We start from the raw sequence: 12296 nt of genomic DNA on the forward strand, positions 1-12296 counted from the left end.
TATATATATATATATATATATATATATATATATATATATATATATATATATATATATATACACACACACACACACACACACTTGTCTCTCTCTTTCACACACACAGGAATTTAAACAGACATGGAGAGCTAAATTAAGAGAGCAGACACCGGAGAATGTGAGTGTTGTGCCAAATTCTGATGCTGAAAAAGGTTAACAGTGTCAGCTGTTGAAATTGGTGAAAGAAAAATCCACAGTGCGCAGACATGGTTTTGTCTGACCTGCTGACCTGCTGTGTCTACACTGGACCTGTACTGTATCTGGTTTCACTGTAAACTCATGCATAGTGTATTTTGCATGAAGTTTGCATGTGACCTGCAGTAATAGAATACGAGTAAAACAGCAAACAGGGCTGATCATGTTGGACACCTGGTGAGAAGGACCCTGTGCCTGTTACTCTGAGATTGTTCTTTTTCAGGCTTTTTGGGGAACATAATGTTCTGACAGAGTATAAGTGGCAGTTGAATGGAACATGACATGACATGTCATTATTTATGGTCTTGTTTCACAGTTTGTGTCCTGGTGCCCGCCGCAAGGGTTACAAAAAAAAAAAAAAAAAAAAAGCTGGCGGCAGTATTCTTTGCCACTTTTATCTCTTGCTGAGCTGGACATATGAGAACATTGCTGACGTTAATATTCGCTCGTTCGCTGCAGTCCGACACAAAGCGGCCGTTCGGTCGAGCGACGTTACGTAAACTATGTTACACGTTTTTGCAAAATTGTTGTTTTAATCTCAAATACAATGTCGGGTTACAGTATAGCGTAAAAGTAGAAGGTTCGTTTAGTTTAAAATAAGTGGAGCGGCAAAAAAAAAAAAAAATTCTACTGGAGATGCCGGGGATTGAACCCGGGGCCTCATACATGCAAAGCATGCGCTCTACCACTGAGCTACATCCCCATCCGGCAACGAATAGTCATATAAGTCATTAAAAGATAAAACATATTGTAGGAACTGTTTTATTTCCTATTTAAGTTCTATAAACTTAAATTCAAAAACTATTTAATTTTTTTTATTTATTTATATTTAAATAGTTATTTGCCACTCAACAGCCTCACAGGTTATCATGATTAACATTTGCTGCAGTGACGTTACACACATTATTCAGCAGATATACAGGATTTTTGGAGTAATACAAAATATTTTAAAGAAATAAATATTTTCACGAAAAATCAAAAGACAAAAATAAATAAATTCACAAATAAAATAATGACAAAATCATTGGCGGCACTAGGATGGGACTTGAGGGGGGCTGTACACACCAAGAACAAGAGCAATCAGAAATTTCTCACGTCTAACAATCTGGATCTGGATCAGTCTTCCATGCCCTAATATCTATCTGTGGTGACAATTTGGTGAGAATCTGTGAAGTAGTTTTGATGTAATCCTACTAACAGACAGGCAAATAAATAAAGGCCAATGATTTTATTATGTCCTTGGCAAAGTAATTACAAAAGCCCCATGTGAAAATTAATTAGCCTTAAAATATATAAATGTCACCGTTGTATAAACAATGTTTTGTTTTGTTTGTTTTGTTTAACTGATAGAGATATGTTTCAATTGCCATCGCTAATTCAAAAATAATTTGAAAAAATGGAAAAATACGTATTGTCACTGAACAGACTGGATAACATGCTGATTTACTGCATTATAATTACACGTGATTTGGCAAAAACAGGGTTTGGGAGTATTATACTTGAAAGAAATACTTAATTACAAAAAAGACAAAAATAAAAGAAATAAATACACAAATAAAATAATAGCCAAAACATTGGTGGCACTAGGATGGGACTTGAGGGGGCTGTACCCACCAAGAATTACAATAACCCCAAATGAAAATTAATATTTTTTATTGTGAAAATCTTTTTCTTCTTTCTGTGCTGAGATTGTGTGTTGGTCACTGCAACTGAGACACAAACTTAATATTTCTGAATAAATGTTTGTAACTCAGTATGATAAAATATCTGAAATCTCATCATGAGCAATCTTTTTTGTTGTTGTTGCATAAAATACACTTCAGTAACAAATGTTGTTGTCCATTCAGCTGCTCCCTTTTTTTTTTTTTTTTTCCTCTCTTTTTTTTTTTTTTGTTCAGGGACACCACAGCAGATAGAGCCAGATCCGCACTGGTATTTGGCACAAGTTTTACACCGGATGCCCTTCCTGATGGGACTCCAGTTTTACCTGGAGAAACACACAGCCGCTGGTGTTCCAAAGAGGTCTCCCCTCCAAGTACTAACCAGATGCCGCACTGCTTAGCTTCTGAGATCTGACGGGATCAGGCTTAGACAGAGCAGACCGGCTGCACACTTCAGTAACAAATAACTATATGAAATATTTTAATTATAGACTACACTTGTCAATACAAAAGAAAAGTTGGAAATATAAGAGAGTAACATTTGCAAATTCAGTATGAGGACCTGGGCACGACATTTCCAGCACAGCTACGGTCCCTATACATGACTGCTGCATGCTCAGATTGTGTTACAATCTCAATACTGTGGCTTTCTCAGTCCATACACTGGTCCTGTAGCTTCCCCAGCTTTCATAGCACCCACACAATATTGTTTGAGCTGAACTAGAATCCTGTTAGGAGAGCAATTGCTATCATAGCATCTTAAAAAATAATGATATTCTGATGGAATGGCCCTGATTCCACTGAACTGGTAACTATGAATGATTATATAACGGCTGAGTGGATCCTTTCATTTGATTGGTGCTTTGTATGTCACGTGACATGGATTAGTCATCCCATTTGTGTTGCATTCAGCGTGCAAATATGGTTCTATTTACCGTGTAAATTCGGTTCCATAGGTTTTGTACCATTGCATGCTGCAAACCCCGACCACACACACTAGTGGGGGCAGCGTTTGGCTAAATATGGTGGAGTCTGTTTTGCTGACGGACGACAATTTGAAGGAGCTAATTGCTAATTCGTCTAACACACACACAAAAAAAACATCCACTACGCCATAAGCCGTCTGGAGGCATGAAGAGCTGTTAGGATGAAAACTGGGACAAATTTCTGACGTGATTGTTCGCTGGACTGAGGAAGTACACAAAGTCTTATTTTTTTCTTTCTTTTTTTTTTGGGAAGTATCACAGACTACATCTGTTTTCCAAGTTGACTGGGAACAATTTTGAACTCCTATTTAAAGTTTGTGTTGGACTGTAGATGTCAAAGCACCACAACCAAAATGTAAGTCCCTTTTCTGTTGTTTATAAATGAATATAATATCAAATGACAAGGATCTGTTTTATCCATTATATAAAACAAATAATGAATGCGTTTACATTCTTTCAATGGAACGATTATTTAATTCGGTGAAAGCTGGAACATACCATTCAATCAGCTGAAAACCACAACTTCAGTGAGATACCACAGGTGGTCAAGCAGGTGATGGAGAAAATTGCAGATATGTGTGATAGAGGTGGGCGATACCAGGAATTTTGGTACTGATCCAATACCAAGTAAATACAGGCCCAGTATCGCCGATATCAATACCGAAACCGATACTTTTTCATATTTAAGCTTCATAGATCCAAAAGCTCCAAAAGACCTAGGATAGATTTTTGCCAAACATTGTACGTGACAACAAAAATACTTTATTATTACAATCAACATTTTTGTTTAAAAAAAATATCACTCAACAGAACTTAATCAATCAATCAATCAATCAACATTTATTTATAAAGCGCTTTACAGCACCGACTGGTGTCCAAAGTGCTTAACATTAAAAACACAAATTTACAAAATAAAACACATATAAAATAAAATTTTAAAACAACACATAAAAAAAGAACATAAAAATAACAGAACATGTCACCTCCCCACTAAGTGTTAAAAGCCAGTTTAAATAAATAAGTCTTTAACTTAGATTTAAAAAGTGCTAGGTCAGGAATAGTACGTAACTCAAGAGGTAGCTCATTCCACAGTCTGGGGCCAGCTACCGCGAAAGCATGATCACCCCAGCGTTTATATCTTGACCTTGGAACATCTAAGTAAAGCTGGCCAGACGCCCTTAACGTCCTACTGTAGGTGCGCAAAGTTAAAATTTCAGACAAGTAGGGAGGTGTAAGGCCATAAATAGCTTTAAAAACAAACATTAAAATTTTAAAATCAATTCTAAAACGAACTGGAAGCCAGTGGAGTGAGTACAGGATGGGCGCAATACGCTCACGTCTAGAAGTGTTTGTCAAAAGACGAGCAGGAGCATTCTGCACCAACTGGAGACGCGCAAGAGACGACTGATTAATGCCCGCATAAAGTGCATTACAATAATCAAGTCTGGAGCTGATGAAAGCATGAATGGCCGTCTCAAGATCACGTCTACTGAGAAAGTGCTTTATTTTAGCCAAGAGGCGAAGTTGGAAAAAACTAGCTTTGACAACAGAATTTATCTGTTGATCGAACCTCAAACAGCTGTCAAATATCACTCCCAAATTCTTGACAGCTGGTTTTACATAGTTAGCCAAAGCACCAAAATTTGGTGTTACCACATTTGGTATGCCAGTGCGCTCAAACACCATGATCTCAGTTTTACCATCATTCAGGTAAAGGAAGTTTCGGGACAGCCACTGCTTTACATCACGAATACAATTAAATAATGATGACAAAGCATCACTCCCATTAGTCCTCACAGGCAGATAGATTTGCAGATCATCTGCATAACAATGAAAGGACAAATTGTGCTGGGTTATAATTGACCCCAATGGCAGAATGTACAAAGAAAATAGAATCGGCCCAAGGACAGATCCCTGCGGCACTCCACAGCACAGAGGAGCAGTTGATGAGGAAAGGTCCCCAATCATGACAGAAAAGCTCCTTTCAGCCAAATATGATCTAAACCACTCAAGTGCAATACCATGAATGCCAATAAAATGTTCCAACCGGGAAACAAGTACTGTGTGATCCACAGTATCAAAGGCTGCTGTGAGGTCCAACAGAACCAGCACAGCAGGATTCCCTGCATCCACCGACAGAGTAATATCATTATGAACTTTTAAAAGTGCTGACTCAGTGCTGTGTCGCGATCTAAACCCAGACTGGAATTTTTCAAGGATGAGATTGTCTTCTAAAAATGATTGTAACTGTAAAAAGACAACCTTTTCTAAAACCTTAGATAGAAATGGCAGATGAGAGACAGGTCTAAAATTGGATAAAACTGATGAGTCCAGGTGAGGTTTTTTAAGAAGAGGTCGAACCACAGCATGTTTAAAAGCAGCTGGAACAGACCCTGATCTAAGGCAATCATTGATAAAAGTTAGGAGACCCGCCCCAACAGTATTAAAAGCCTCCTTCAGCACCTTAGCTGGAACAACATCAAAAGGACAACTTGTAGATTTTATGTTTTACAACATCAGCGAGAGATGCAAAAGAAATGGGCTCAAACTGTTCGAGCACAGCAGAATGTGCACGAGGAGCAGACAACTCAACATTACCGCTCTGATCAGCGTTCTGTCTGACTGATGAAACCTTATCAATAAAAAACTGAAGAAACTCCTCACAGGTTGTGGTTGTAGCGTCCATCAAAACAGAGGTGTGTGGATTTACAACTGAGTTTATAGTCTGAAATAACACACTGGGACGATGACAACTGCTCGAAATAATATGAGACAGATATTGTGCTTTTGCCTCCTTCACAGCCTTCTGATAGTCAGTTAGACTGTCCCTCAGAAAACCCAGAGACACCTGTAGTTTGTCCTTTTTCCATTTTCTCTCCGCCCGTCTGCAGCGTTGCCTGAGGGCACGGGTCGTGGCATTTAACCAGGGGTCGGATTTTGATTTCCTGGATTTGCAGCGCATCGGTGCAACAGAGTCCAAAATGGCTGTGCATGTAGAGTGGAAAGAAGAGAGGATGTTATCTGGGAGTAATGGAGAAACCAGTCCATTCATGGCATAAAACTGAGAGTCCATGAAGGCAGCAGCAAAGTCCCCCGCTGTCGAGGAGGTGACCAAACGGCGGCGAGAGACAGGAACAAGTGGCTTACTAGCAGATGAAGGAGCAATAAATTCAAAAATAACAGGAAAGTGATCTGAAATAGCAATGTCTGATATGTCCTTAAGTGAAACTGAGAGCCCAAAAGAAATAACCAGGTCCAAGGTGTGTCCAAGATTATGTGTTGGTCCATCCACAACTTGTGTTAGACCGAAAGAGGTCAGGAGGCTTTTAAAATCATCAGCCAGCTGATTAGAAGGACAACAGATATGAATATTAAAATCACCACAGACCAAAAATTTGTCATATTTTGGGATAAAATCTGCCAGAAACTCAGAAAACTCCTGAATAAAATCCTTATTAAACAAAATCTCCTGAGGTAGAGGGCTGACAAACTACAATGCAAGGGTGCGCTGCTCCGTGTTGTGTGACACAGCGCAGCGCTGCTCTTACAGAGAGTAGACTTTGATGAATCTGCGTGTGCAGTAGTCTGTGCGTGCAGAGAGAAAAAAAGCTTGAGTATCGATCTTTTTACACGTGGATCGTTCAATATCAATACCAGTGTTGGTATCGATATTATCAATATTAGGATCTATCTGCCCACTTCTAATGTGTAATATTAATGCTAACCACTTTTTCATTGCCAGGTAAGCCATCTTTATTATATTTGGGAGGCATCACTAAAAGCAACAAGTGGGTGCACATCTAGGCAAATACATTTGATTTTGATTTAACTGGATTTATTTGGAAATCAAATATGTGTACATAAATACAACACATTATATAAAATGACAGAGGACAGCACAAAAAACATCAAACTTATTGCCAAACCACACAGTGATGCACCCTGTTAGGATGTGATTATAACATTCTGAATACAGCTGTGAGTGTTCCTATGAGGAAGCAGGGAACTGTGCAGGAGGGGTCAAGGTCATGTTTGATTGCTCTTGATGCAGAGCTGCATTGTTTTTTTTTAAATGGGTTCCAGCTCGACCCCAGCTGTTTTAGTCTGTAAAAACAACTGCATTGACGTCACTTATAATGAATGGAAAAAAAAAAGTTGTGGTAGTTATAGTATTTCTGTGACTGAATCTGTGGTGCTGTTTTTAGCCTGCAGATCATGTTATGGTTCAAAGTGAGGGGGACATGGGGGGGTGGGGGTCCTCTTCTCACACCAGTTATCAGCAAGAGCAAAGAGAGATTCAATAAAGACACAGGAACAGTAGCAGAAAACAGAAATACTTGACAGTGACTGAAATTCAGCATTCTGTTGTTATCTATTGGTATCTACGTTGTCCAAATCCTGAAGGGAAATCGAGCACTTGTTCAGTGAACGAGGAGCTGCCATTCCCCTCTGGAGAGCACAGGCTGTCCTCGCTGTGTTTATCAGCACACACTCCCAAAGGACGCTTCCAGGCCCTGCTTGTTTTCGCCTTCTAGGGTCAGACTACACACAGGAGGACTTCACACAAAGGGTCGAAGAAGTAGGAAAGGAAAGGATGAAGGGCTCAGTCCTCAGCAATATAATTCTCTATCATAAATGGTTTTGGGTATTTTTTGGTTTAAGGTGAGTGTGTCATATTTAGGTTTGAAATGCACCCGTGTCCCCGTCTTCAGACTCCAGAGAGGAGGGCTGCTGTCTGTGAGTGTGTGAAATGTGACAGAAAAACTAACAGTAAGTCTGTGCTGACACCACAGTACACAAATGTTTCCACACTCTTGCAGCCAACATGTACAGTAAACAGGCTGCTTGTGATGAAACAGCTATTTTACAATTACAATTTGCAATCTTTGATGCTGGCATGAAATAAATGACCGATTTTGGGCCATCTGTATCTTTGCACACAGGACTGCCTACAGAGTCATGTGACAGATGTTTGCAGTCGAGTACTTTCGTCTGGGAACATGCGCCAATGCTGCACGTCACTGCATCTACCACACTATACAACCGTGGTGGGTCCTGGACAGCAACCATCCAGGTAGACAGCCAGTCCATCCAACCTCTTGAAAGTAACTATGAGCCACAGCCAGGTGAAACGTGGGCATCCCCTTGGCCTTCTACAGCAGCTGGGGTCTTCAACACGACGGCACCTCTGTGCAGGATTACATCCAAAGAAATATGCAATATGGCCAAAATTTCATAGCTGATTTTTCCTCACAATGCAAGTGATACTTCTCCTCTGAGTCTCCTTAAGTAACCATTTGATTGATGCAAAGTAATTCCCAGCGTTGTATAAAGTACTGGAAAATCACATTTAAGTAAAAGTACAGATACCCATTATACACAAAACAAATCAACACAAACGTGCTGATGCGAACAGCTTAATGCTAACTTTAACATTGAAAACGCCATAGATATGCTAACGCATTAGCATCGGTCCCATTTTTAAGTTATAAAATACATCTATCAACTGTTTCAGAAGACCATAACAGGTCGGTTTAACATAAAAATATTAAATATTACTCACAGACATATGCTCTTCAGGGTTTTAGCGGGAAAAATTAGGATAAAGCGAAATAAAATCCACGAATCGTAGATCGAAGCACTGCTTCGACCTGCGAATCACTGCTTCGATTGGTTCAAGGTTCAAAGCAAAGCCACTGCAGAAAAGTTGATTACAGTCACTGCAGGTCTGTAATCAATGTAGAGAAATGATCATTTTCCTGACAAACACCCCCCAAGGGTACAACTGCAAAAAAGCCTACTGGACATGCCTCATGACAAATCGGCCTGACTTCATTGCAGTCACTAGTAACCAGTGGTGTCTCTGGGTGAAAACACGACTTTTGTTGTGTGTGTGTGTGTGTGTGTGTGTGTGTGTGTGTGTGTGTGTGTGTGTGTGTGTGTGTGTGTGTGTGTGTGTGTGTGTGTGTGTGTGTGTGTGTGTGTGTGTGTGTGTGTGTGTGTGTTTTTGTAACGAGTAACGGCATGGTGCATAGAAAATGTATCGGAGTAGAAGTATGCAATTAAGGTCGGAAATGTAGTGAAGTAAAAGTGAAAGTTAGCTGAATTTACAAAACTCAAGTGAAGTACAAAGTCTCCCAAAACATACTTAAGTACAGTAGTGAAGTATTTTTACTTCATTTTTACAAACAGACTGACACTGACAGGGAATGAATTAGGCCAACTGAAACAGAAAAACTTTATTTTGACTGTGTTTCTTGTTGTTAGCTGTTAAGTATTTGTGCTATTATGGCTGATATTACAGAAATAAAATGATGACAAATATACAAACACTGTTAATCACACAACCCCCTCAAACAGCCATTCTCAATATTTATGCACCCCACAGCTCACTTTGAAATCTGAAAATCTTGTTCATCCCAACCATTAATCTCAATTTTGACTGAGACTCAGACAAATAAATTGCATACACACACACACACACACACACACACACACACACACACACACACACACACACACACACACACACACACACACACACACACACACACACACATATATATATAGTGCATGTGTAAAGTAAAGTATTCACAGCACTTCACTTTTTCCACAGTTTATTTTAAAGCCTTATTCCAAAATGGACGGAATTTTTTTCCCCCTCAACATTCAACACACAATGCCCCTTAATGACAATGTAAAAAAAGGTTAGGGTTTTTTTTTTGTAATTTGTTAAAAAACAACAACAACAACAAAAACAAAGAAATCACATGTACATACGTATTCACAGCCTTTGCCACAAAACTCAAAATTGAGTTCACTTACATCCTGTTTCTATCCTTGAGATGTTCTACAGCTTAATTGGAGTCCACCTGGGATAAATTCAGTTGACTGGACATGATTTTGAAAGACACACACACCTGTCTACATATAAGATCCCACAGTTGACAGCGAATGTCAGAGTACGAACCAAGCATGAAGTCAAAGGAATTGTCTGTAGACCTCTGAGATAGGATTGCCTCGAGGCACAAATCTGGGGAAGGGTACAGAAATATTTCTGCTGCTTTGAAGGTCCCTATGAGCACAGTGGTCTCCACCATCCATAAATGGAAGAAGTTTGGATCCACCAGGACTCTTCCTAGAACTGGTTGCTTGTCTAAACTGAGCAGTCAGGGGAGAAGAGCCTTAGTCAGGGAGGTGACAAAGAACCCGATGGTCACTCTGTCAGAGCTCCAGCATTCCTCTGTGGAGAGAGGACAACCTTCCACAAGGACAACCATCTCTGCAGCAATCCACCAATCGGGCATGTATGGTAGAGTGGCCAGATGGAAGCCACTCCTTAGTAAAAGGCACATGGCAGCCCACCTGGAGTTTTCCAAAAGGCAACTGAAGGACTCTCATACCATGAGAAACAAAATTCTCTGGTCTGTTGAGACAAAGATTGAACTCTTTGGCATGAATGCCAGGTGTCATATTTGGAGGAAACTAGGCCCATCCCTACAGTGAAGCATGGTGGTGGCAGCATCATGCTGTGGGGATGTTTCTCAGCAGCAGTAACTGGGAGACTAGTCAGAATTGAGGGAAAGATGAATGCAGCAATGTACAGAGACATCCTAGATGAAAACCTGCTACAGAATGCTCTTGACAATGACCCTAAACACACAGCCAAGATATCAAAGAAGTGGCTTCAGGACAACTCTGTGAATGTCCTTGAGTGGCCCAGACCTGAATCCAACTGAACATCTCTGGAGAGACCTGAAAATGGCTGTGCACCGACACTCCCCATCCAACCTGATAGCGCTTGAGAGGTGCTGCAAAGAGGAATGGGCAAAACTGCCCAAAAATAGGCACAGCAAACTTATGGCATCATATTCAAGAAAACTTGAGACTGTAATTGCTGCTAAATCTGCATCAACAAAGTATTTGGCAAAGGGTGTGGATACTTATGTACTTTCAGGATGCACTGTATACAATATATATATATATATATATATATATATATATATATATATATATATATATATATATATATATATATATATATATATATATGTGTGTGTGTGTGTGTGTGTGTGTGTGTGTGTGTGTGTGTGTGTGTGTGTGTGTGTGTGTGTGTGTGTGTGTAAATGAAGGTATATGAAGTTGTGGGCCACTGTGGTGTCTGTTTCTGAAACCCTCCTGTTCTGTGCACCGGCAACATTTCCTGTATATTCGTTTTGTGAATTGTTTTGTAATTTGTGTCGGTAGCATGGCCCAAGCAGAGGGTCACCCCTTTTGAGTCTGGTCTGCTTGAGGTTTCTTCCTCAGAGGTAGTTTTTCCGTACCACTGTCGCCTGTGTGCTTGCTCTGGGGGTTGGTAAGGTTAGACCTTACTTGTGTGAACCGCCTTGAGGCAACTTTGTTGGGATTTGGTGCTATATAAATGAAAATAAATTGAAACTGAAATTGAAAACTGCAAGTACCTTCATGACCCACACAACATATTAATAATTTAGCTTCAGTAGTTGCCTTGTGTAACTTCATTAAAGTTATGTAAAGGTTCTTCAGTTTCAAAGAGGTTCCAAACCACTGTTTTGTGCTTAAGTTAGCATGCGTTTATATCAGTTTCAAATATAAGTGGCCTATATTTTTTAAGGGGTTGATTTTTTTCTTTGTTTTAATGTGACACATATGGTCGGAGTTTCCTGTTAAATAGCATAAACGTTCCCCAATTCAACAGTTGTGTGTGTTAAAATATTCCTGTTAAAAGTAAAGCAAGCCTAAAGCATGTTATGTGAGAATTCTGTGACTTGCTGTGAAGCTAACATTGCTAATAGCAATATGTTAACCAGCAACACTGTAAGCTAACAGTAAAAGGAGGCCGCTGTCTGACGCTGTGGCCTTATCATCTGCCAGCAGCAAGAAACAGAGAGGCACTAAAAATATAATCTACAGAGGTGGGACCCACCAGCACACGTGAAGGAGGTCAGTCAGGACAGACAGGAAGTCAACAGTTCATGTTTGTATAGTCTGACAGTCAGAATACGAACACAAAAGCCATCAGATTTTCAACATGGCTGCTCGTAGTGTCGACAGTAATAAAGTTGCACGTGAAAAGGAATGAGGGACACTGTTTCAAGCATCAACACCCAACAGGCCAGATGTCAGCCTGTCTTCCACCACACCTCAGTGCTGTCGCCACATAGCGCAAATAGAATACCAGTGTTTACAATGCAACGTTTGGCAGGGTGGGTATTTATTCATGTGCATGCCTTAATGTGCTCGGAAAGGCAGGCATGTGTAACGTTCAGGTGCACTGCTTGCATGGAGCAAAGATTGCTGTGACCTCTCACCTATTTCTTCAAACAAGCCTGTGAGGCCGAGTGGGAATCCCGTCAAAGAAAGGAAAAAGGAAAGAAGCAGCCAGTAGAAAACT

General features: G+C 40.1%; 1 non-coding gene across 1 annotated transcript; it reads right to left on the reverse strand.

The window, feature by feature from the left end:
- Positions 1-865: 865 nt before the first annotated feature.
- Positions 866-937, reverse strand: trnaa-ugc. Its single transcript has one exon. It is a non-coding gene; the product is annotated as a tRNA-Ala (tRNA).
- Between the last annotated feature and the right edge of the window lie 11359 nt (positions 938-12296).

This window comes from Thalassophryne amazonica, chromosome 6 (assembly GCF_902500255.1).
Source record: "Thalassophryne amazonica chromosome 6, fThaAma1.1, whole genome shotgun sequence".
Classification (NCBI taxonomy): Eukaryota; Metazoa; Chordata; class Actinopteri; order Batrachoidiformes; family Batrachoididae; genus Thalassophryne; species Thalassophryne amazonica.